This window comes from Melanerpes formicivorus, unplaced genomic scaffold (assembly GCF_026170545.1).
Source record: "Melanerpes formicivorus ecotype bairdi unplaced genomic scaffold, bMelFor1.0.p_v2 SCAF_147, whole genome shotgun sequence".
NCBI classification, from domain to species: domain Eukaryota; kingdom Metazoa; phylum Chordata; class Aves; order Piciformes; family Picidae; genus Melanerpes; species Melanerpes formicivorus.
The window spans coordinates 137,142-162,540 of record NW_027142499.1 but is presented as its reverse complement, the minus strand read 5'-3'; positions in this window follow the sequence as shown (position 1 = coordinate 162,540).

Genomic DNA, 25,399 nt, shown 5'->3' with positions numbered 1-25,399 from the left:
CTCCCCTGAGCCTCCTCTTCTCCAGGCTAAACAACCCCAGCTCCCTCAGCCTCTCCTCACAGGGCTGTGCTCCAGACCCCTCCCCAGCTTTGTTGCCCTTCTCTGGACACCTTCAAGTCTCTCAATGTCCTTCCTAAACTGAGGGGCCCAGAACTGGACACAGGACTCAAGGTGTGGCCTAACCAGTGCAGAGTACAGGGGCACAATGACTTCCCTGCTCCTGCTGGCCACACTATTCTTGATGCAGGCCAGGATGCCCTTGGCCTTCTTGGCCACCTGGGCACACTGCTGGCTCAGGTTTAAGCAGCTGTCAATCAGCACTCCCAGGTCCCTCTCTGTTTGGCTGCTCTCAGCCACTCTGACCCCAGCCTGTAGCTCTGCATGGGGTTGCTGTGGCCAAAGTGCAGAACCTGGCACTTGGACTTGTTGAATGCCATCCTGTTGGACTCTGTCCATCTCTCCAGTTGGTTGAGGTCCCTCTGCAGAGCCCTTCTACCTCTAACAGATCAACATCTGCTCCCAACTTGGTGTCATCTGCAAATTTGCTGATCACATGTTTTAAACCAGCAGCCTGCTCTCATCTGCTGCCTTTCAGCAGATTCGAGTTTAGAGCTTATAAAGACCAAGTTACCTACATGAGTGTTCCTGAAGAGATTTGCAGATCATTTTAGGTGCAGATACTCAAAGTTTGGGTTGAATAAACCAGTCCAAAACGCTGTTCAGCTTCTATCACTCTGTCATTCTGTACCTGTGCCATTTAGAAAGTGGTATTTCCTCCTCACCCAGAAGAGCTGGAGAAAATTCTGTGCTGAGAATGAGCAGAAGACCTCTGCCTGGAGCCAGAACTGTTTTCCAGCCTGCAGTAATTAACGAGTGCTGTAGACCATCACTTAATATGATACCTAGAGCACTGTCAAATCTCAGGATTATATCTGGAGCTTTACTCTCAAGTCCCCTGTGTCTGGAAACATGTGAGTTTAAGAAAGCCTCAGCCTGAAGTGTTTTAAATGCTCTTCAAAATTTTATGGCTGTGGAGGAAAGCTCAAAACTATGAGGAGCAAAAAGGCTATCAAGAGCAGGACAAAGAGTTCAGTGTTAATGGATTGGGTTTTTTTCCCCCTCCCCCCACTTTTTTGTTCTAAGCTCTCTGTAGTTGAGGGCCTGACCCCTGCTATTTTGGCCACCAGCAGCTGGTGGTGCTCAGTCAGTCACCGTAAGTAACAGATGCTGTGAGTCATCTCCTAGTGAAGATAGCTCTGGCTCAGATACAAAGGGGTCAGTTGATGGCTGGGACATGTTTTCACCACCATGTTAGCATCTTCCACAGAGGAGACACCACCCCATCTCTTCCAGGACTTTGGGAACAACAACCCCATGCAGTGCTACAGGCTAGGGTTGGAGGGGCTGGAGAGCAGCCAAACAGAAAGGGACCTGGGGATACTGATTGACAGCAGCTAAACATGAGCCAGCAGTGTGCCCAGGTGGCCAAGAAGGCCAACAACATCCTGCGCCTGCATCAGGAACAGTGTGGCCAGCAGGAGCAGGGAAGTCATTGTGCCCTGTGCTCAGCACTGGTTAGGCCACACCTTGAGTCCTGTGTCCAGTTCTGGGCTCCTCAGTTTAAGAAGGACATCGAGACTCTTGAATGTGTCCAGAGAAGGGCAATGAGGCTGGGGAGGGGTCTGGAGCACAGCCCTGTGAGGAGAGGCTGAGGGAGCTGGGGTTGCTTAGCCTGGAGAAGAAGAGGCTCAGAGGAGACCTTCTTGCTCTCTACAACTACCTGAAGGGAGGTTGTAGCCAGGAGGGGGTTGGTCTCTTCTCCCAGGCACCCAGCACCAGAACAAGAGGACACAGTCCAAAGCTGTGCCAGGGGAAGTGTGGTGGGATGGAAGGTAAGGCCGAGAAGCCTCCTCCCTTCCCCCTTGTAAAGTAAAAGGGAAAAAAAATTGAAGGGAAAAGAAAAAAAACTCGCAAGCTGAATTAGCAAAGCAGTGGAGCTATATTTACAAAGCGATGTAGGGTTTGCAGGGGATTATTTACAAATTTACAATATCTACAATATATACAAAGATATACAACAGAGTAACACAGAAATGAGAGTGACCCCCCTCTGGACAGAGGGGGTTCCCCACCTCCGCTCTCCCCTCTCTCCCCCCTTTCCCCAGAGTGGGATAGGAAGAGAGAGAAAAGAGAGGAAAGAAAAAAAAATGTTAGAAGCAGTTTGTGTTAATTGGAAAAGAGTTAATACAGGCCTGTTATCTGTTTTTCTCTCAAGGCCGGAGCCTTGGCAGAAAGCCCAGGACAGAAAGCTGTTGCCTGAAGAAGAGGCGGAAGCAAGACTGACTGAGAAGTGCTGGAAATGTCCAGTATAGTCCCAGCTCAGAAGTGCTTCCTCCCACTCATCCAATGAAATTAGTTTAGACTATTCCTTCCGTTTACCAACTTCCGTCCACCATATTCTCTTTCTTAAGGGGGCAACGTCAACCGGCCACAGTCCACCCCTTCTAAACAATTTCATTGGCTGCTCATAGTCCATTCCGGCTATGCTCAGATGTAGATGATTCAAAAGTCCAAGAAAATCAGAAAATGAGAAAAAATGGAAAACAGTTCATTTCTTCACTGATGAAGCGAAGAAAAGGGAAACAGGGATTCTCAGGGTCTCTTAGTTGACTCAGGGCTCTCAGGGATCTCAGGGTTCGTGCACCGTAGATTCCTTGTTGATTCTTCCTCTGGACGCGATGTAGCTGTACAGCAGTTCAAAATTAACCTCTTTCAGCTAAAGTTAAATTTCTTTGTGGAATACACTGAATTTCACCATTCTCTTGCATTACCCAATAAGTGTGACCCGGACCTTCAGCTGAAACCACCCCTCGGACAGGTTTAGCCTCTCCTGAGGGTGAAAATACCCAAACAGTTTTACCTAACAGATTCTTTTCTCTAACCACAGGAACTCTGTCACCTTCTACTTTCCGTAGCAAATCTGAATGTGCAGGTCCAGCTCGGTTCACTGAACCTCTACTATTTACCAGCCAGGTTGCTTGTGCTAAATGTTTTTCCCAGTTTTTCAAAGATCCACCTCCCATGGCTTTGAGAGTGGTCTTCAACAAACCATTGTAGCGTTCAATCTTCCCTGAAGCTGGTGCATAGTAGGGAATGTGAAATATCCACTCGATACCGTGCTCTTTTGCCCAGTTCTTTACAAGGTTGTTCTTGAAATGAGTTCCATTGTCTGACTCAATCCTTTCTGGAGTTCCGTGTCTCCACAGGATTTGTCTCTCCAGACCGAGAATGGTGTTGCGTGCAGTTGCATGTGGAACTGGATAAGTTTCCAACCATCCAGTGTTTGCCTCTACCATAGTAAGCACGTATTGCTTACCAGAACGAGAACGTGGTAGAGTGATGTAGTCAATCTGCCAAGCTTCACCATACTTGTACTTGGACCATCTGTCACCATACCACAAGGGCTTAAGTCGTTTTGCCTGCTTAATAGCAGCACAAATGTCACAGTCATGGATGACTTGCGTGATAGCATCCATGGAAATGTCTATGGATCTGTCACGAGCCCATTGGTATGTTGCATCTCTACCTTGATGTCCTGACGAATCGTGAGCCCACCGAGCTAAGAATATCTCACCTCGGTGTTTCCAGTCGAGATCAAGATTAGAGTCCATGTCTACTTGAGAAACTCTTGCAGCTAGATCTGCCTGATGGTTGTGTTGTTGTTCCTCAGTAGCTTTGCTCTTAGGAATGTGAGCATCGATGTGTCTCACTTTCACTGGAATTCTCTCGATTCGATCAGCAATGTCCTGCCATAGGTTGGCTGCCCAAATGGGTTTTCCTTTTCTCTGCCAACCACTCTTCTTCCAGTTCTTTAGCCAACCCCATAGAGCATTGGCTACCATCCATGAGTCGGTGTAGAGATAAAGCTTTGGCCATCTCTCACGTTCAGCTACGTCGAGAGCTAGCTGGACAGCTTTTACCTCTGCGAACTGACTGGATTCTCCTTCTCCATCTTTCGCCTCTGCAACTCGGCGTGTTGGACTCCACACAGCAGACTTCCACCTTCGCTTGTTCCCAACAAGACGACAGGAACCGTCTGTGAACAAAGCATATTTCTTTTCATCATCAGAAAGGTCATTGTAAGGAGGAGCTTCCTCAGCACGAGTTACTTTCTCCTCTGGAGGTTTAGCACAGTTGATACCTTCGGGCCAACTTGAGATCACCTCCACTAGGCCAGGTCTTTCAAGATTTCCCATTCGAGCTCTCTGTGTTATCAGAGCCATCCACTTAGACCAGGTTGAGTCTGTGGCATGATGTGGTGTGGATCCTTTGCCTTTGAACATCCAATTCAAAACTGGTAATCTGGGAGCTAAGAGAAGTTGTGATTCAGTTCCAATCACTTCAGAAGATGCTTTCACTCCTTCATAGGCAGCTAAAATTTCTTTCTCTGTTGGAGTATAGTTAGCCTCTGAACCTCTGTAACCTCGACTCCAGAAACCAAGAGGCCGTCCACGTGTCTCCCCTGGAGCTTTTTGCCACAAGCACCAGGTTGGACCATTGTCACTTGCAGCCGTGTACAAAATGTTCTTAATGTCTGGACCATCTCGGACAGGTCCCAGACCCATTGCTTGAATTACCTCTTGCTTTATCTGGTCAAAGGCTGCTTGTTGTTCAGGTCCCCAGTGGAAATGGTTTCTCTTTCGAGTTACATCATACAGAGGTTTCACAATCTGACTGTATCCAGGAATGTGCAGTCTCCAAAATCCCACTATCCCCAAGAAACGTAGGGTCTCTTGCTTGTTTGTGGGACTTGCCATGGTAGAGACTCTATTTACTACATCCACTGGAATGTGTCGGCGTCCATCCTGCCACTTCACTCCCAGAAACTGAATCTCTTTGGTAGGTCCTTTCACCTTGTCTCGTTTGATGGCAAAACCTGCATTCAGAAGAATGTCAATGATTTTGTTACCTTTCTTGAAGACTTCCTCAGCAGTTTTACCCCAGACGATGATATCATCGATGAACTGGATGTGTTCTGGAGCACCTCCTTTCTCCAGAGCATCGTGGATCACTGCATGACAGATGCTTGAGCTGTGGATCCAGCCCATTGGCAGCCTGTTGAAAGTGTACTGGATTCCTCTCCAGGTGAAAGCAAACTGAGGCCTGCATTCCTCTGCTATGGGAATAGAGAAAAATGCATTAGCAATGTCTATGGTAGCATACCATTTGGCCTCTTTGGATTCCAGCTCATACTGTAGTTCCATCATGTCTGGTACTGCTGCACTCATAGGTGGTGTCACTTCATTTAGGGCTCGGTAGTCTACTGTCAGACGCCAGTCTCCATTCTGCTTCCGCACAGGCCACACTGGACTGTTGAAAGGTGAATGAGTTTTGCTGATGACTTTCTGACTTTCCAACTGACGAATCAGATTCTGAATGGGCAACAAAGAGTCACGGTTGGTTCTGTATTGTCTGTGATGCACAGTCTGAGAAGCAACCGGCAATTTAATGTCCTGTATCGTATGTTGTCCCACAACTGCAGATTCATCAGAAAGTTCAGGTCTGGCAGATAGCTTCAATTTTTGTCCATCAATTTCTATTGAAGCTACTCCAAAAGCCCATTTGTAACCTCTAGGGTCCTTGAAACGCCCTTCTCTCAGAAAATCAATTCCCAAAATACAAGGTGCGTCAGGTCCGGTCACAACTGTATGCTTCCTCCATTGTTTACCAGTTAAACTTATATTAACCTCTACCTTACTTAACTCTTGAGATCCACCAGTGACTCCCAGAATAGTTATAGACTCTGATCCCTGATAATTTGATGGTATTATGGTGCACTGAGCTCCTGTGTCAACCAAGGCCCTGTACTTCCGAAATTGTGAAGTGCCAGGCCACTGGATGTACACATCCCAATAGATTCTATTATCTCTGTTATCCCTCTCCTCCCCCTGGCGGGAGGCAGGGCACCCCTAGTTATGGGGAACATGCGCACATGTGCATTGCACATATTGTGCAGGGTTATAACTTTGCATGTTATAACTGGAGCCACTGTTGGAGCCATAAGAGTTGTTCTGGGGAACTGTGGAAGTAACAGCTACCCTTCTGGTATTGCTACCTTGGGTTCTGCCACTTTGCAATTCCCTCAGTCTCCTGAAAAGATTAGAAGTTGGTTGGCCATCCCAGCGGTTCATGTTCTCACCAAACTGATCACGCAGAGTTATCCAAATAGTTCTACGTGATTGCCTTGGTGGTCTGTTTTGGAATGACCTATTTTGGAATGTCCTGTTTTGGAATGACCTCCTTGGAGGACGTGTATTCCTCACAGATGAAACTTGTACCCATCTGGAGGAAGAATTGAAATTATCCTTCTGTGCCAATTGGTATATGGAATCTTTTAACTCTCTTATGCAATTCTGAATATCACCAGACATAGTTTTGATGGCTGAAACCAAAGAACCACGTGTCATGCTATCCTCCAATTGTCTCATTTGATCACTGAATTGGCCAACCGTAGGAGAAGCTCCACCATAACTTCTTGACACAATTCTGCTTGCCAGAATGTTCGCATAATTAGAAGGAGCAAGTTTGATGATCTTTTTAGCAAGACCAATACCCACAGGAATGTCATCAGGATTCAGAGTTTCATGTTCACCATAGAGTAGCTCTCTAACAGCAAATTCTCTCAAGCGCTTAATTCCCTCATCTATGGTAGTCCAGGGTTTAGGATTCCATGGGAGATCATCTCGGGAAGGGTATCTCAGGGCAACCGCTATTAAAAGGCGTATCCACAGATTAACCTTACCGAGAGCTTCGCCTAGATGTCTATCTATTCCATTGTCCCTTGAGAGAGTTCCTAACTGAGCTGCTGACTTGTCTCCAACTGTTAGAGCTGAAGCACCTGTATCATAACACCTACTAAGCCAAGCTAGAACTGGCTCCTTGTCTGCCCTGGTGAAATCTTTACGGACATTTCTCAATTCCTCCCGTGGTGACGAACAGTCCGTAATATCATCTTCCTCCTCATCTCCCTGAATTCTTTGCCCATAAAATCCTGCTGTCATTCTCCTAAGGATCTCTTTAAGCTGAGAACCACCTTTGCCAGCTGCTTTCCTAGCTTCATCTCTATCCTGCTTTGATCTCACTAGGTTAGCTAGATCTTTAAAACAAACCTTCTCTTCCTCCTGAGCAGGATCTTTTAGAGCAGAGGGCCCCTCACCAGGATCAGTCTCCTCCTCTTCTTCTCCATCTTTGCCCTTTCCAGCTCTAGTCTTTAAAGGAGCCACCTTAACTGGAGCTGTGTTCGAATTTACAGCCACCTTAATGGAAGCTGACAGGTCCTGAGATAAATCAGCTGCTGGGGCAGTGACTTCCGGTCCCACCGAGGGAGTGGGTGGAAGTGACGTTGCTCCATTACTGGCCGACGGAGAAGAAGAAGAAGAAGGAGTGGAAGAAGGAGTAGGTGCCATGTTGATACCAGCCGATGCCCTTGGCAGCTTGCCAGAATCAGCAAAGTCATTTAGAGCTGCTTTACCAATTAACTTTTTAGCCTTCTTTTTAACTGACACGGGTTCTCCACAGTCCTCGTCACTAGATGACTCTGGGACTGATCGAGAGCCACGGCGTTTTCTTTTTGATCTAGTTTTAATAACAAAACACGCCCTGGACACCTTTTTCTCTCGCCGTAAAGAAATCAGGAGATACACGTTAATTATCACTGAGAGCAGGATTATACACATGAAATAAATCACTTTTGGATCCCAGGCATCACCTAAAGTTACTGTCTCCTCAGGCGAAATCTTAAAACTCTTTATCTCAATTGGGAGAGTAGTGGAGGTAACATTCCTGTATCTCACTGGCCATAATAAATTAATACATTTTCCATACCATAATTTAACTTTATACATGACCCACATATAAATTGTCCGCACCAAATATTTACCCAGGTAATCCAAAATCAAACCCAAACAATACCTGTAAACCAGAGCCCCAAAAATTGAAAAGAACAATCGCTCCACAAACCACAATACCTTCATGTTTGCTAATTCAGCTGGAAAACACTAAATCAATCAAATAATAAATTAAACTAATTATCTGCCCCACGTTGGGCGCCAATAAAAAAAATGTGGTGGGATGGAAGGTAAGGCCGAGAAGCCTCCTCCCTTCCCCCTTGTAAAGTAAAAGGGAAAAAAAATTGAAGGGAAAAGAAAAAAAACTCGCAAGCTGAATTAGCAAAGCAGTGGAGCTATATTTACAAAGCGATGTAGGGTTTGCAGGGGATTATTTACAAATTTACAATATCTACAATATATACAAAGATATACAACAGAGTAACACAGAAATGAGAGTGACCCCCCTCTGGACAGAGGGGGTTCCCCACCTCCGCTCTCCCCTCTCTCCCCCCTTTCCCCAGAGTGGGATAGGAAGAGAGAGAAAAGAGAGGAAAGAAAAAAAAATGTTAGAAGCAGTTTGTGTTAATTGGAAAAGAGTTAATACAGGCCTGTTATCTGTTTTTCTCTCAAGGCCGGAGCCTTGGCAGAAAGCCCAGGACAGAAAGCTGTTGCCTGAAGAAGAGGCGGAAGCAAGACTGACTGAGAAGTGCTGGAAATGTCCAGTATAGTCCCAGCTCAGAAGTGCTTCCTCCCACTCATCCAATGAAATTAGTTTAGACTATTCCTTCCGTTTACCAACTTCCGTCCACCATATTCTCTTTCTTAAGGGGGCAACGTCAACCGGCCACAGGAAGTTTAGGCTGGAGGTGAGGACAAAGTTCTTCACTGAGAAAGTTGTTAGCCATTGGAATGTGCTGCCCAGGGAGGTAGTGGAGTCACCGTCCCTAGAGGTGTTCAAGAGGGGATTGGATGTGGCACTTGGTGCCATGGTTTAGTAGTCATGAGGTGTTGGGTGACAGGTTGGACTAGATGATCTTTGAGGTCTTTTCCAACCTTGGTGATTCTATGATTCTATGAAGAGGAGAACGAAAACACAATCAGTGCAAGCTGAAGGTGATCTCACTTGGCTTAGCTGAACGCAGCAGACTTAAACAGTTCCTAGTGCCCAGTTTTCAGTCCACAGCTCTCTCAGCAAATCCATCACAAATCAAGTGAGAATTTGAAGGACAAACTTGTTTTTCTAGGGAGGCAAGGAAACCCTGCCCTGCTCCTTGATGGGCAGACAATCTCACAGCTCAGCTCTCCCCTCAGACCGCTGCTGTCCTGCTCTTCTGATGACAGCTCAGGAGCAGCACAGAAATCTCATTTCTCAGCATTCTCAGAGTTAGGGCTGATGTGGGCACATCTGACAAGGGAAGGCATTGTGCTTGTTCAACCTGAGAGCAATTTCTATGGAAAAGAGCTCTGCTTTAACAGACAGGACTCAACAGTGAACCCACAAGTTGCTCAGGGCTTCAGATGAGCAAAGCACAGGAAGGATTTGATTTTCTGCTGTGGCCTTTCTTCTCTTCTCAAACCCTCTCTAAACAGCCCCTACAAACCCATGAACCTCTGCCCAGACCTCTGCACTCTTTGTATCATTCACACAAAGATGGTGACAGCCACCTGCAGCTCGATCTAGCTTGCATGCCCGCCAGGGAACAGCAAATGTCTTCAACACAAACCCAATGCCACTACTGTAACAGCCCACCGTGGCAAGAAGGCAGCAGGTAGTGAACCACATCTCCAGGAGCCCATTTGGGCCAGCACCCATCTTACCAGCACTGGAGCCCAAGGGCGTTCCAAAAACCCTGTGGTGCTGTGTGAGGCTCGGGGTTTGTCCTCAGTACAGCACAACAAAGGTTAACACCAGGGTGCAATAAATGCACTGTCCATTCAGTCCAGTTTTTACAAGGCTAAGCTGTCTGCCTTTGAGAGAGATTCTCCACCAGGGTCTTGAACTGAAGGAGGGCTTGGATGGAGGCTGAGAGCATGAGCAGAGTTTTATGGGGTGAAGTGAAGGGCCATGAGCAGACACCAGCCTCTCACTAACTCCAGAGAGAAATTCTGGGTTGAAATACCTAAACCGAGCTTGACCTGCAATGGGATGGAAAGGTTTCTGCTCTGGTTATTTTTAGCCTGAGTTTGGGTCCTAAATGTTTACCTCTCTGGTTGAAAGCCCAAGCTTCAGCCTCTCCAATGGTGCAGGTGCTGATGGACATATGGAGAATTTCCAGACAGCACAGGAATCCAGGCCCAGCACAGCCCTGCTCTGCCTTACAGAGCTGTGCAATGGGCAGGCACAGACCCCATCCCTCCCTCTGCTCATGCTGTTACCCCTTGCTGGCCTCCAGCAATGCTGTGTCTCACCCAAAGGTGCTGTGTCTCACCCAAAGGTGCTGCCTCCAAGCATACATCCAAAAGCCAACAGAACTCTTGAGCTGCAAAAGCTGCTCCCAATTCATTGCCTTCCACACTCCACTCACCAGTGCAGAGTGAGATCTTTTCTGTGCCAGCTCCACACTGATCCTGGCAGTGCTCAGCAACTGTACCACAAGGTGTCCTTGGGTGGACATTCAGAGGGTTCCCCATGTCCTTCAAACACAGAATCATAGAATCATTAAGGTTGAAAAAGACCTCTGAGATCAAGTCCAGCTGTCAACCCACCACCACCATCCTCACTAAACCATGTCCTGAAGTGCTATATCTGCACATTTTTCTAGCACCTCCAGGGATGGGTACTCCACCACCTCCCTGGGCAGCCTCTTCCAATTGCTGACCACCCTTGCAGGAAAGAATTTTTTCCTAACATCCAACCTAAACCTTCCCTGGTGCAGCTCGAGACCATTTCCTTTCAACCTCTCTCTTTTTACGTGGGAGAAGAGACCAACACTCACCCCACTACAAACTCCTTTCAGGGAGCTGAACCCTTCTGGAGGACTCCCTCAGCAGCATAGCTCCCCCATGACCCTGTACTCTGGGATATGGAGAGTTGCACCCATTTTCAGCGCTCTACCAACGAGGATTTGGGGGCTATGCCACCACCAGGTCAGACCCCAGGCAGGCTTTGGTAAGTGAGCCTGGACATGAGCTGTGCAGTGGAAAATGAGTAACCAGAGCTAAGGCTGTGATAAAATCTCTGAGCATAATCATGCACTGAGCTCTTACCACGTTGTTTATAAATACAAAGCAGGCAGCAGTCCAGACAGAGCCACTCGGGAACGGCACAGGAATGAGCACACGAGGCCCCTGGCTTGCACAGGCAGGACATAAACCAGAAACACACAGTTTATTCCACTCTGGACTGGGCTGCACTGGAGTTTCTCCTCCCTCTGCTCTGTGGATCAGCAGTCACTAACAATGCCTCTCATGACAACTCTCAGATTTGTTTCCAGCAGGTTTGTGCTGCTTGTAATTTCTCATACCTGCTAAGCTCTCCTGGAAGTCCTTGGCTGCTCCAGAGCAAGGGTCAGGCTGAGCCACATGCCACAAGGCTGCCCAAGTCCTTCCTCCCCTCCTGCCTGCCCAAGTCCTTCCTCCCCTCCTGCCTGCACAAGTCCTTCCTCATCTCATGCCTGCCCAAGTCCTTTCTTCCCTCCTGCCTGCCCAAGTCCTTCCTCCCCTCCTGCCTGCCCAAGTCCTTTCTTCCCTCCTGCCTGCCCAAGTCCTTCCTCCCCTCCTGCCTGCACAAGTCCTTCCTCATCTCATGCCTGCCCAAGTCCTTTCTTCCCTCCTGCCTGCCCAAGTCCTTCCTCGCCTCCTGCCTGCCCAAGTCCTTCCTCTCCTCCTGCCTTTCCAAATCCTTCTTCCCCTCCTGCTGCCCAAGTCCTTCCTCACCTTCTGCCTTTCCAAATCCTTCTTCCCCTCCTGCCCGCCCAAGTCCTTCCTTCCTTCCCTCCTGCCTGCCCATCGTCATTGCTTATGGAGGCAATGCACAGAGAGTGGATGCATTCTGATGCTCAGCCCCAGAGCTTCTTCCTGTAGGAAAGAAAAGCAGTGGGAATTGTGAGAGAATGTTGGATGCAAGCTCAGATGGTTAAGTCAATGTCAGCTCCTCCAGAGGGCTCATGTGTGCCTACAGCCCTGCCTCAGGCATCTCCAAAGGCCCCAACTGTTCATCTGTGCAGCTTGGAAGACCTTTCAAAGTCACTTTTGCAATCTCATGACTGCTTCCAGAGTCCCTATGCTCCTCCTTCCCAATTAAAAACTCCAATGATCCTTCTAAACAGCAAAGCCAGTGCTCAGAAGCAACCCAACACAAACCAAGGAGCAGCTGCAGGCGACTCTGGGAAGAAGGCAGAATATGGACATGTGAAGGCATCACAGAATCAGTCAGGGTTGGAAAGGACCACAAGGATCATCTAGTTCCAACCCCCCTGCCATGGGCAGGGACACCCCACACTACATCAGGCTGGACAGAGCCTCATCCAGCCTGGGCTTAAACATCTCCATGGCTGGGGCCTCAACCACCTCCCTGGACAGCCCATTCCAGGGCTTCACCACTCTCATGGGGAAGAACTTCCTCCTCACATCCAGCCTGAATCTCCCCACCTCCAGCTTCATTCCATTCCCCCTAGTCCTATCACTAACTGAGATCCTGAAAAGTCCCTCCCCAGCCTTCTTGTAGCCCCCTTCAGATACTGGAAGGCCTCCTGTTCCCAGCACAGGAAGGTTCCTATGCAGATAAGTAAACCCAGTGGCCACATCTTTTTGGTCCTGCTGATAACAGCTTCCTCAGCTCCTGAGCTCTCTTTCAGAAGACCCAGCAGGTACAGAATATAGAATTAACCAGGTTGGAAAAGACCTTTGAGATCATGAAGTCCAACCTATCACCCAACACCATCTAATCGACTAAACCATGGCACCAAGTGCCTCATCCAGGCTCTTTTTAAGCACTTCCAAGCATGGTGACTCCACCACCTCCCTGGGCAGCACATTCCAATGGCCAATCTCTCTTCCTGGGAAGGTTATCCTTACAAAGCTTGTCCCACCTCATACTTCAGGCTGCTCCTCAGCCACACACCTGATGTAACACAAGAGTCACAGAAGAAACCACACAGCTTCTGATGGCCAAAACTCATGCTCTGACAGAGCATGGACCTAGGTGCTTTGTGGCAGTCTGGAGTACCAGAGCCTCCAAATGCTCCTCATAAAAGGAAGATGAAGAGCTGCTTTTCAACACCATTCTCCTATTTTTTTTTAAACCTTTTTTCTTTACATGTCAAAGGGTGAAGAACTTCAACTCCAGAGGAAAAATGGGGAGAAGGACACCAGGAATTATTTATAGAATAGAATAGAATCACAGAATCAACAAGCTTGGAAAAGATCTCAAAGATCATCAAGTCCAACCTGTGACCCAACACCTCATGACTACTAAACCATGGCACCAAGTGCCACATCCAATCCCCTCTTGAACACCTCCAGGGATGGGGACTCCACCACCTCCCTGGGCAGCACATCCCAATGGCCAATTACTCAGTGAAGAACTTTCTCCTCACCTCCAGCCTAAACTTCCCCTGGTGCAGCTTGAGACTGTGTCCTCTTGTTCTGGTGCTGCTTGCCTGGGAGAAGAGATCACCCCCCACCTGGCTACAGCCTCCCTTCAGGTAGTTGTAGAGAGCAAGAAGGTCTCCCCTGAGCCTCCTTTTCTCCAGGCTAAGCAACCCCAGCTCCCTCAGCCTCTCCTCACAGGGCTGTGCTCCAGACCCCTCCCCAGCCTCATTGCCCTTCTCTGGACACATTCAAGAGTCTCAATGTCCTTCTTAAATTGAGGGGCCCAGAACTGGACACAGGACTCAAGGTGTGGCCTAACCAGTGCAGAGTACAGGGGCACAATGACTTCCCTGCTCCTGCTGGCCACACTATTCTTGATGCTGCTCTTTTTTCCACCATGATTTCCCTCCCTTTAGGACTTGGCCCTGGCTGGTTTCCCAAGCAAGAGCTGACAGTTCATCCATCTCTATTGAAATTACTTTTTGGACTGCATTGAATAATTGTGCCTCCATTTCACTCCAGGGCTAAAGGTGAGGGACTTAAAGGTGATTATCTTTTGTTAATAGCCTGCATTAGCGAGCAAGATCTCAGAATTACCTTGGTAATCCTTCCCCACACTTTAATGTTGCCATTATTATTAATATTGCTCTTTACAACATACTTTTGTCCTGTCATCTGGAGGCACAGCAACTGCTGCTGGTGGTGAAAAGGCTGCCTGATGTCATCAAGCAGAAGAATCCCGTGCATCAGGCTGCTTTTTATCTTAAAGGTGGTGGGGATTCAAGTCCAGCCATGAACAAGAGGCATTTGATTAAATCAAATGTCACAGAATCACAGATCAGAGAATCAGAGACCACAGGATGCACTGGGTTGGAAGGGACCCTCTAAGGTCATCTTGTCCAACTCCCCCTTCAGTGAGCAGAGCATCTCCAACTAAATCAGGTTGCTTAGAGCCACATTAAGTTTGACCTCATATGTCTCCTGGAATGAGAATGGGATAGAACAGAACAGAACAGAGCAGAGCAGAGCAGAGCAGAGCAGAGCAGAATAGAATAGAATAGAATAGAATAGAATAGAATAGAATAGAATAGAATAGAATAGAATAGAATAGAATAGAATAGAGCAGAGCCTGCAGTGAGCAGCAGTGTCCTCCCTCCTCTAGTCATGAGGTCTGTGGTGACAGGTTAGACTCCATGATCTTTGAGGTCCCTTCCAGCCTTAGGAATACTGAATCTATTATAGAATAGAATAGAATAGAATAGAATAGAATAGAATAGAATAGAATAGAATAGAATAGAATAGAATAGAATAGAATAGAATAGAATAGAATAGCATAGCATAGCATAGCATAGCATAGCATAGCATAGCATAGCACAGCACAGCTTGAGACTGTCCTCTTGTTCTGGTGCTGCTTGCCTGGGAGAAGAGACCAAGCCCCTCCTGGCTACAACCTTCCTTTAGGTAGTTGTAGATAGCCTCTCCTCACAGGGCTGTGCTCCAGACCCCTCCCCAGCCTCATTGCCCTTCTCTGGACATGTTCAAGAGTCTCAATGTCCTTCTTAAACTGAGGGGCCCAGAACTGGACATGAAGGAAGTCTGTCCTAAGGACACCCCAGAGCCTTCTCTTCTCCATGCTGAACAGCCCCAACTCTTTCAGCCTGTCCCCATAGCAGAGGTGCTCCAACCTTCTGATCATCTTTGTGATCACCTCTGGAGCAGCTCCAGCAGTTCACTGTCCTTCTTGTGTTGGGGGCCCCGGCTTTGGAAGCAGTACTGCAGTTGGGGTCTCACCATCAGGAATTTCAGATTTGTTTTTTCTTCCTTCTGAGGATTGAGAGGAGCTCATCCACACTGCTTCAGGAAGGCCTTTAACAAATCTGGCGCTGCAATACCCCGTCAGGAAATCCCAGCACACCATAAATAATTGGTATTAGGATTCTATTTTTCACAGCCCAGGCTTTCTGCCCTGTCTGCTCTAACAAATCACGTTTGCCAAGCTTTCCCCACATTGTCTGCTCAGCCCTGAGCACAGCATGAGGGGTGTTTGCTCAGCACTCAGAGGATGAGTTCTGGAAGGACTCCATGCCCAGCACCACTACTGCAGCTTGAACACACAGGATTTCACACACACTTGCACGCTGTGCTACTTCCACTGTCTTCTATCTGTTCTGTTTTCTTTTCCTTCTGTAGCTTATCACAGAATGCAAATGTAGAACAGAATAATTTAAGTTGGAATAGATCTTTAAGATCATCAAGTCCAACCCTGAGCCCAGTGTTGTGAGGTCATCACTGAACCATGTCACAGAGTTGTCAGGGTTGGAAGGGACGCCAAGGATCACCCAGTTCCAACCCCTCTGCCATGGGCAGGGACACTTTCCACTAGATCAGGTTGTACAGAGCCTCATCCAGCCTGGCCTTATAAACCTCCAGGGCTGCCACCACTTCCCTGGGCAACCTGTGCTAGTGTCTCACCACACTCATGGGGAGCAACTTCCTAACATCTAATCTAAATCTCCCCTTTTCTAGCTTGGCTCCATTCCCCCCAATCCTATCACTACCTGACACCCTCAAAAGTCCCTCCCCAGCTTTCTTGTAGCCCCCTTCAGATACTGGAAGGCTACAAGAAGGTCTCCTTACAGCCTTCTCCAAACTGCACCGCCCCAACTCCCTCAGCCTGTACACATAGCAGAGGGTCTCCAGCCCTCTGATCATCCTCATGACCCTTCTCTAGACATCTTCCCTTAGCACCACATCTGCTTTGAGAGCCCTGCAGGGATGGAGACTCAGCTACTGCCCTGGGCAGCCTGTTCCAGAGCTTGATAACCCTTTAGGGGAAGAAACTTTCTCAGGTCCAGTCTAAACCTTTCCTGGAACAACTTGAGGACATTTCCTCTTCTCCTGTGCATTGTTACATGGGAGAAGGGACCAACCCCCACCTCACTCAAACCTCCTTTCAGCTATTTCTTCTCTTATTTGCTGCTTCCCATGCAGAGGAAACGAGCTGAAGCCTTGTGGAGAAGGGCATCATTTAGTTGAAGCCAGGCCAACATTTTCTATCATCAGCATCATCAGTGTTGCACTCAGGTATGTAATGTGGAAACTCACCAGTTCATTGCAGGCAAAAGGTAAATGTCTTGCTATTAAATACACAATGTTATGAACTTTTAATGCTAACTATTATTATTAAACAGTTATACATCCAGGGGTGGAAAGAGGAAATACTTTCCCTAGACTGAGCTTTAAGCTGCGAGGTGCATAAACAATTGCTGTATTCCTTTCACATAAAATGCACATTAGAATGTTGCTAGCAAGCTCAAAGCCATCTTTTCAAGGTAAGGAAACAGCCATGGCATCTTTTCAGTGAATTTCATACTGGTTTTCCTGCCACACTGGATGTGAGCTGATGCCTACATGACCCTAAATGGTTGGACTTGATGAGCAAGGAGCTGGAGCACCTCTGCTATAAGGACAGTCTGAGGGAGCTGGGGTTGGTCAGTCTGGAGAAAAGAAGGCTCCAAGGAGACCTAATAACAGCCTTACAGTACCTGAAAGGGGCCTACAAGAAGGCTGGAAAGGGACTGTTTCCAAAGGCCTGTAGTGACAAGATGGGAGGCAGTGATTTGAAATTAGAGAAGAGCAGATTTACACACAGCATCACACAGAGAATTAGCCAGGTTGGAAATGACCTCCAAGATCATCAAGTCCAACCTATTACCTTACACCATCCAATCTACTAAACCATGTCACTAAGTGCCTCATCCAGTCTTTAAACACCTCCAGGGAGGGTGACCCCACCACCTCCCTGGGCAGCACTTTCCAGTGGCCACTCTTTGGGTGAAGAATTTCTTCCTAACATCCAACCTAACATCCAGCTTCCTAACATCCAGTCCTCTTGTTCTGCCACTGGTTACCTGGGAGAAGAGACCAACCCCCACCTGGCTACAAACTCCTTCAGGTAGTTGTAGACAGCAATAAGGTCTCCCCTGAGCCTCCTCTTCTCCAGGCTAAACAATCCCAGCTCCCTCAGCCTCTCCTCACAGGGCTGTGTTCCAGACCTCTCCCCAGCCTCATTGCCCCTCTCTGGACACCTTCAAGTATCTCAATGTCCTTCTTAAATTGAGAAGCCCAGAACTATTCTTTCTAGCAAGTCACTTTGGTGGCCTCTGTGACCACCAGCCTGTCCCCAGGGGTCCCATCAAGATGGAAATGTGGTGGGAAATGTGTGTGAATGCCAGAACTTTATGTTCAGCTGTGACCAGTCCTGGTAAGAAGACATTTCTGGTCTGGTTCCATCTTGGTTTCAGTAATTTTTGGTGGGATTTTTGTTGTTGTTGGGGTTTTGTTTTTCCCAGGGAGGTGGTGGAAGCCTCACCCCTGGAGGGTTTTGCAGCCAGGCTGGATGGGCTGTGAGCAACCTGCTGTAGTGTGAGGTGTCCCTGCCCATGGCAGGGGGGTTGGAACTGGCTGATCCTTGAGGTCCCTTCCAACCCTAACAATTCTATGATTCTAAGTCAAGGGAAACTGTCTGGGCAGCAAGAGGGTAGAAAAAGATATGAGGGGGGGGGAAAAATAAGTGTAGCAATGTCTGTTGGAGAAAACAGTCCTTGGCTTGGGAGAGGAAAAAAGCTTACTAGTCAGAATAGACCTTCCCCAAAGCAGAAATTTTCCAAGGTTCCCATAAAAATGAAAGCCATAAACCAGGCTTTTCGATTCCAAAACACACACATTTTCAGCTGCAAGGCTTTCAAGTGCAAATAGCTGTGTTCAGCCACGATGGCCTGGCTCCGAGCTCCCGATCAAGCACGGATGCTTTCAGAGAGCAGCAGATACATTCCCCAGAAAGGTCTATTTAATTAAAATGCTCTTCCCTTTTTTGTTGTTTTCTTTTTCTTCTTCTTCTTCTTCTTTTTTTTTTCTTTTTAATCAAAGAAAAATTTTGGCAGGAAAAGTTCCAACAGGCTTAGCTGTGGTTAGGACTTTTGGATGTGGCCAGCGCTGACTTAACTTCACCCCTGAATGACATCTGCCCTTTGGCTTCCGCAGGACCTTGCCCTTCACCAGAGCTGAATTAAAGGAGGGTTTCATCCACACACAAAAAAAAAGAGACAGTCCCACATTTGAAGCCCAAATACATTGTTAGTGACAGGAAATGTTCAAGAAGTTCACTAATTCAGCATCTACACGTTGATAACTTGTCTAAAGCTGCAAGAGCGGGGGAAACGAGACTGAAAATCCCCCAAAGCCAGGCCCTCCAGAGCTGTTCTCTGTGTCTTTACTCTGAGGCATGCAGAAAACCCACAAGAGCAGCCTTTCCTCAAGGTATTTTGAAACCTCAGCTCCTGCTTGGAGTGGGGAAGGGCACAGGCAGATGGAAATGAAAATCATCTGGGGAAATGTTCACAAGGCAGCTTAAGACCTTGTGGAAGCCTCTGTCTCGATTGGGATGAACGACGGAGACAAGGGCAGCTTCGGGGAATGAAGGAGATTAGAGGCCAAGAGGCTGTTTGCATTTCAGCAGGGAACTTCAGCAATCTTGAATTTCAAAATGGCTGAGAAAAGTGAAATTAGATCAGACACTCTCCCACCAGCAGCTGTGATGATCTGAACTGGAAAAACCCTCTAAGGGTTCCCACATTTAGAGGTGGATGCAGGAGGAGACCCAGCAGTGTTCTTCACCTGCACAGCTAGTCTTTAACCTATGAATGTGTTCTGGTCTACCTACCTTCAAACTGAACAGCTGAGCAAAATTCACTCTGAACAGGGTGAAAAAAAACAAAGGAGATCTGAGTATTTTTACATAAGCCTCTCAAATTATTGGATGCATGAAAACTATATACAAAGGAGGCTTCAGTTACCTCATCAGCCCCTTTCCTGGCACCAGGAAGCTGGCTGTCCAACATCTACATGGTGTTTCTGGCGCCTCTGATAGCTTCTCTGTGCTACTGATGGATACCAACACCAGCCACAAAGCTTTTAGGGCCTCATCTTTAGTTTCCCAGCAGCCTATTGGCTTAAGATAATGTGAACTATGGGCCAAAGGTAGAGCAAAAGTTTTGATTCACAGGGTTGGGCTGTGGCAAGAGTGCCTGTGCAGGTGGGGATGGAGCAGTTATAAGCGGGAGGTTCCTTCCTCAGCTAATTCCATATGGGAAAACACTGAAGAAGTCATTCAATGTCAGGTGAAGCAGGCTGGGAAGGATAGGATAGGTAAGATAGGATAGGATAGGATAGGATAGGATAGGATAGGATAGGATGGGATGGGATGGGATGGGATGGGATGGGATGGGATGGGATGGGATGGGATGGAATAGAATAGAATAGAATAGAATAGAATAGAATAGAATAGAATAGAATAGAATAGAATAGAATAGAATAGAATAGAATAGAACTGAATTGAATTGAATTGAATTGAACTGAATTGAATTGAATTGAATTGAATTGAATTGAATTGAATTGAATTGAATTGAATTGAATTAACCAGGTTGGAAAAGACCTTCGAGATCATCAAGTCCAACCTATCATCCAACACCATCTAATCAACTAAACCATGGCACCAAGTACCTCACCCAGTCTCTTCCTAAACACCTCCAGGGATGGTGACTCCACCACTTCCCTGGGCAGCACATTCCAATGGCCAGTCACTCTCTCTATGAAGAATTTCTCCCTAACATCCAGCCTAAACCTCCCCTGGTGCAGCCTGAGACTGTATCCTCTTGTTCTGGTGCTGGTTACCTGGGAGAAAAGACCAACCCCCACCTGGCTACTAGCTCCCTTCAGGTAGTTGTAGAGAGCAATAAGGTCTCCTCTGAGCCTCCTCTTCTCCAGGCTAAACAATTTCAGCTCCCTCAGCCTCTTCTCACAGGACTTGTGCTCTCATGTCACTGAGAAGAGCCATGGCTTTGCACAGCCTAGTGTGTTTCCCTCCACAACTGAACCATGAATTCACAAGAGGAACCTCATCAGCCTAGGCTCAGTCACTTGCTCACAGGCAGTCACTGGCCAGAAGAGCTCTAGATCTTGCCACAGACCTCAGCATACACATCCCCACTGCAGGAAGGACAGAGCACCAACATCGTTCCTCATGTCTCCCAATGATGACAGGAGGCAATGCGTTGTCCTCAGGAGGGCTGATAGACCATCATCTCCCACGGAACAACACCACTTTACATTGGGCCAGGCCTAACTCTGCTTCCACACCAGACAGAGTATAAAAATATTCAAGCCTTGTTCATAAATCACTGTCAGCCTGTGATGGGGGTTGTCCAAGCTACAAGGAGATTAATAGCTCAAGTCGTGGTTCCCTCTCCGTTCCCCTCCCTGCATGCTCCAGAAGGTGGAGAATCTGGAAACCATAATCCAACAAACGTGGCTTTTCTTTGCCTCTAACCTGATGGGATTTCAGATGGATCAGCTGCAAAAACACTTCAAACCCACACACACAATCTTTCAGAAAACTGGGAAAGGGCCACTGGGGCTCCCGGGGCAAGCAAGTGCCTAATCACGCAGGCAAAGATGCCGTGCGGGGCTAGCACCAACTAACTCTTAGGTGGCAGATACCCCTCACAAATCACTCCTGCTGCTTATTTTTGTATTTGTCTCTGTCTAGTCACCACATGCAGCCATAAATAGATAAATGTGTGAAAAGAAACTCCCTGCTCTGGAGCAGGGCTGAGAAAGACTCATCTCACCGGGGCAGGAAGCCACGCTGAGAACAGAGACGACACAGGAGAGTGCATCAATGGCACAATCACCCCACCAGGAGTATTACTGACTGCAAATTGCTTGAAATATATCTTAACCTTCTACAGCCACATCCAGCTGATGCAATAGGAAGGGAAGGGCTGAGGTTTCACCTGTGTACAATACCACTGCTCCTTTTACTGCTCTCCAGAAGAGAGAAACCAGCACTGAACTGCATCTACCACTGTCTTCGACAGTAAGAGACAAGAAAATGGATGCAACTCAAATTTGTCTCAGTAAATGAAGATCTGGTTCACTACTCAGTGGAGTACTGGGTTCAGTCCTGGGCTCCCCAGTTCAAGAGAGACAAGGAAATACTGGAGAGAGTCCCATGGAGGCTATGAAGATGCTGATGGGACTGGAGCATCTCTGAGGAGGAAAGGGTGAAAGCCTGGAGAAGAGCAGCCCCAGAGGGAATTTGAGCAATGCTCAGTAAGAGCTAAAGGGTGGAAGTCAAGAGGATGAGGCAAGACTCTTGTCAGCAGTGCCCAGTGACAGAACAAGGGATGAGAGTCACAAACTGGGACCCAGGAGGTTCCATCTGAACAGGAGAAGAAATTTCTTTGTTGCAAGGGTGCTGGAGGGCTGGAGCAGGCTGCCCAGAGAGGTTGTGGAGTCTGCTTCTCTGAAGAGATTCCAAACCTACCTGGACATTGTGATCCTGGGCAGCTTGCTGTGGGTGACCCTGCTGTAGCTGGTGGGTTGGACTGGATGATCCCCAGAGGGCTCTTCCAAATCCCAGCATGCTGGCATTCTATATGCTACAAAGTTTGGGGTAGAAACTAGGGTGAGGTTTTAAACTCTCTGGATGATGTGCATCAGTGCTACCACAGGCACAGTAACTTGTGAAGTGCCACAGTCCTGCCTCTGCACAGAAGACACCAACTCCCAGACCAAAACTGTCTTGGGATCCAAGCTCAAAGCAGCCTTTCCTCAGCTGGGCTTGGATCCCAAGTATGAACCCCTGCTGGCCTTGCTGCAGCCACTCCAAAACAATTACAGAGCATTTAAGGACACAGAATGTATTTAGCCTGTGAACTGGCCAGAACAGATGATGCTACCTGTGTGTCCTGCATGAAACACAACGAATCTCCCCTCCTTCTTGGAAGTATTACACAGGTGATGACACAGCAGAATTTCCTACAAGCATTGCTCAAGCTTTCCCATTCCCAGACACCACTGCTTCTCCTCAGCTTCCAGCCTTTCCCAAGACAGAAAGTGGCAACAGGTCAGTGTGGTTCGGCACCTTCCTTGCTGTTGACCTCCTCATCTGATGTGAACACAAAACCTGGCCCACTCCCACCTCCACATCACCAGAACCTCATGCTCTGCAACCTGAGCCCTTTCTGCAGGCCCTCAGCCCAGCCCTGACTGCTCTCAGTAGGAACCACACAGGCTCCATTAATCATCTTTTTCTCCAAGTCTCCAGTTTTCCGCTCCAGCTCCCACCCAGCGCTCTGGCATCCTGTCCTCCACGCCAGCCTCGTGCTCCCAAGCCCCACTCCTCTGCACCACACACATCTGCCACCACTTACTGAGCAGCACCACTCACTGAGCTGCAACACGCTGGGCTAGCACCAGAGCTCTTGTCCTACTGGGATATAATTCTAGGAACAATCTAGATGAGCTCATGCAGAGAGGAAACGACACTTCTCGCCAGCACTGAGCACCAAATGGCAGTGCTGCACAGGGAAGTGCCACAGGGGTTTGACACAGATGTATTTTTAGCCATAGGACAAGAGGAAAGAGAGGAAGCAGCCTCAGGTTTTGCCAGAGGAGGTTTAGGTTGTATTTTAGGAAAAAATTTCTTCTTCCCCAAAAGGGTTGTCAAGCCCTGGAAAAGGCTGACGAGGGAAGAGGTGGACTCACCATCCCTGGAGGGGTTTAAAAGCCATGGAGATGTGGTGCTGAGGGGCCACTGTGGTTTAGTGATGACTTGGCAGTGCTGGGTTTGCCATTGAAGGTCTCTTGAAGGTCTCTTCCAACTAAAACCATTGTCCCTTCCCAGGACAATCTGAGCGACTGCTTTCTGAGTGACTTCTGCCACACAATGTCTGCTAGGCTGCAACTAGAAACACCTTCTCCTGAAATGAAAGGTCTGGAAAGCCCAAATGCAGACCAGCACAGCTGACTTGAACACTCCTATCACCCACACTGGCATCATTCACTGTCCTCCTGGCCAAGAAAGAAGACACCAACAACTTCTCTCCATTTGGGAGCGAGGTTTCAGCTCCTCCAAGGCCTCGGGTTTGTGCAGGGTGTTTCACAGCTCCCCTGCCTTCTCCACAGCCACGCAAAAACTTGTGGCAGGCAGGCAGACAAAACACCTAACCCAACAGAAAATGTGATCCTCTCTGGGGAAAATCTCCACTTTTCAGCCAGAAAGAGCAAACTGTGTCCCAGAGTGCTTTGAACTTAATGAGGCCTGTTATTTTTAGCTTTTATAGATGAAAATGTCATTAAAAGCAAACATGTTTCTGAGGTGGGGTGGGGGGAAGAAGAAAGCTAAATTCCCTGTAGTTTGGACTCTTTCAAAGGCCACCTCTACTTTCAACAGAAGACCATGGCTTATAATAGTCATAGGATAGTTTAAGTTGGAAAAGACCCTTTGAGATCATTGAATCCAACCATTCACCCAACACTGCCAGGTCCAGCATGAAACCAATAATGACAAACACATTGGGCACCTTCTTCCTTTCTACACAGGGCACTGCAAACCTCCCTTCCAAGGGCACTGCAAACCTCCCTTCCAGGGCACTGCCAAGTTCCCTCCCAAACAGATAACAACATCATTTCCCTCTCGTTAACCATCTATTCCATTGCTACCATGTAACTGAGAACCTGGCCTTCTCCTGCCAGAACAACCATCTGAAGTCTGGCTGGAGAGGCAGTGCGTGGAAAGCTAACAGAAGGCAGATGGCTCTGTACCCAGTCAGGCACAATAAGCATCAGTCAAAATCCAGGCTCATAAATCGAAGCGAACGGAAAGCTGTGCATGGGCGAGGAAGCTGGGTCGTGTGGGGGTTAGCTTTATGTTAAGGGCTACTGGCACAGAGGATAAGTAGGAGGGTAACTTGAAGTCAATCTTGCTAGAGAGCTTTCAGCCCAGTGCAAACATCCACAAGCAAAGCAGTTTTGTGGAAAACCCATCCTCTAGTGCCTGGGTTTGGATTCTAAGAGCCCAGAGTTAGGCTCTGACTCCATCTCTGGGCATTCAGGCTCCCTGCAGCAGAAACGTTTCCAATTCAAAGATGCAGTTCTTCAGTGTCAGTAGAAACCAGGATTCTTTTCATACAGGATCTAAAGCTGGATTTAGGAACCTTTCTGGGAACATTGTTGTGAACATTTTTACCCAAATCCTCTGTCTGTCTGGTAATCTTCCACCAATCTTCAAGAGGTTACCTGCCAAAGGAGCCATTTAATGACTTTATCCACGTGGATTTTGCCACCTCCTCACTCTCCCCAGCCCCTAACACTGGTAAATGTGGCTCCCCAGAACTCACAATGTGAGGAATGTGAAATTTTCTCCAGGAAAAACACATCCATCTCCCAGGTCAGGGAAATCTGACTCAGTTGTAACATTAGCAAAGCCTCTCCTGGACAGATGTGAAGGAGGAGGACATTATCAACATTCTTCTCTTGGTCTAATCTGCTGCTGCACCGGTGCTGATCCCAGAATCCATCTGAGCAACACCATTACCATGTCTCCAAAGAGGTGTAGCTGGAGGTTTCACAAACCTTTCAACTACAAAGGCAAATGCCCATGCTGAAACTCTGCACTTCCAAAAGCTTCCAGACATCCTTTCCTTTCAGTCCCTGCAGTGCCAGAGGCACAGGGCTAGCATTCAGGGTAGCATCAGTGGGAAATGCTTAAACCAAGCACACACTGCATTTGCAGATGTTTACAGGGAGAACTCCATGACCTGCTCTCTGTTTGCACCCTTTCCTGAAGAGCAATCTGTAACCACACCTGTGCCATCATCCAGACAAGCTGGAGGACACAGCAAGACCCAAAGCATAGGTGGGAAAAGAGCAAAGGTCTTGGATAAGAGAGCGCCCAGGGCCTGCCAACATCTGCTGGGCAGTGAAGACCATCCTGAGGAAAGGAGGTGTTTGTGAGACTCTTGGCCATCAGTCAGCCAGTAACTGGAATAAGACTCTCAGTTCCTGGACTCTCCAGGATCCAGGATCCAAACAGGATGTGACAAATCAAAGGGCCTGAATGAACAGCAACTCCA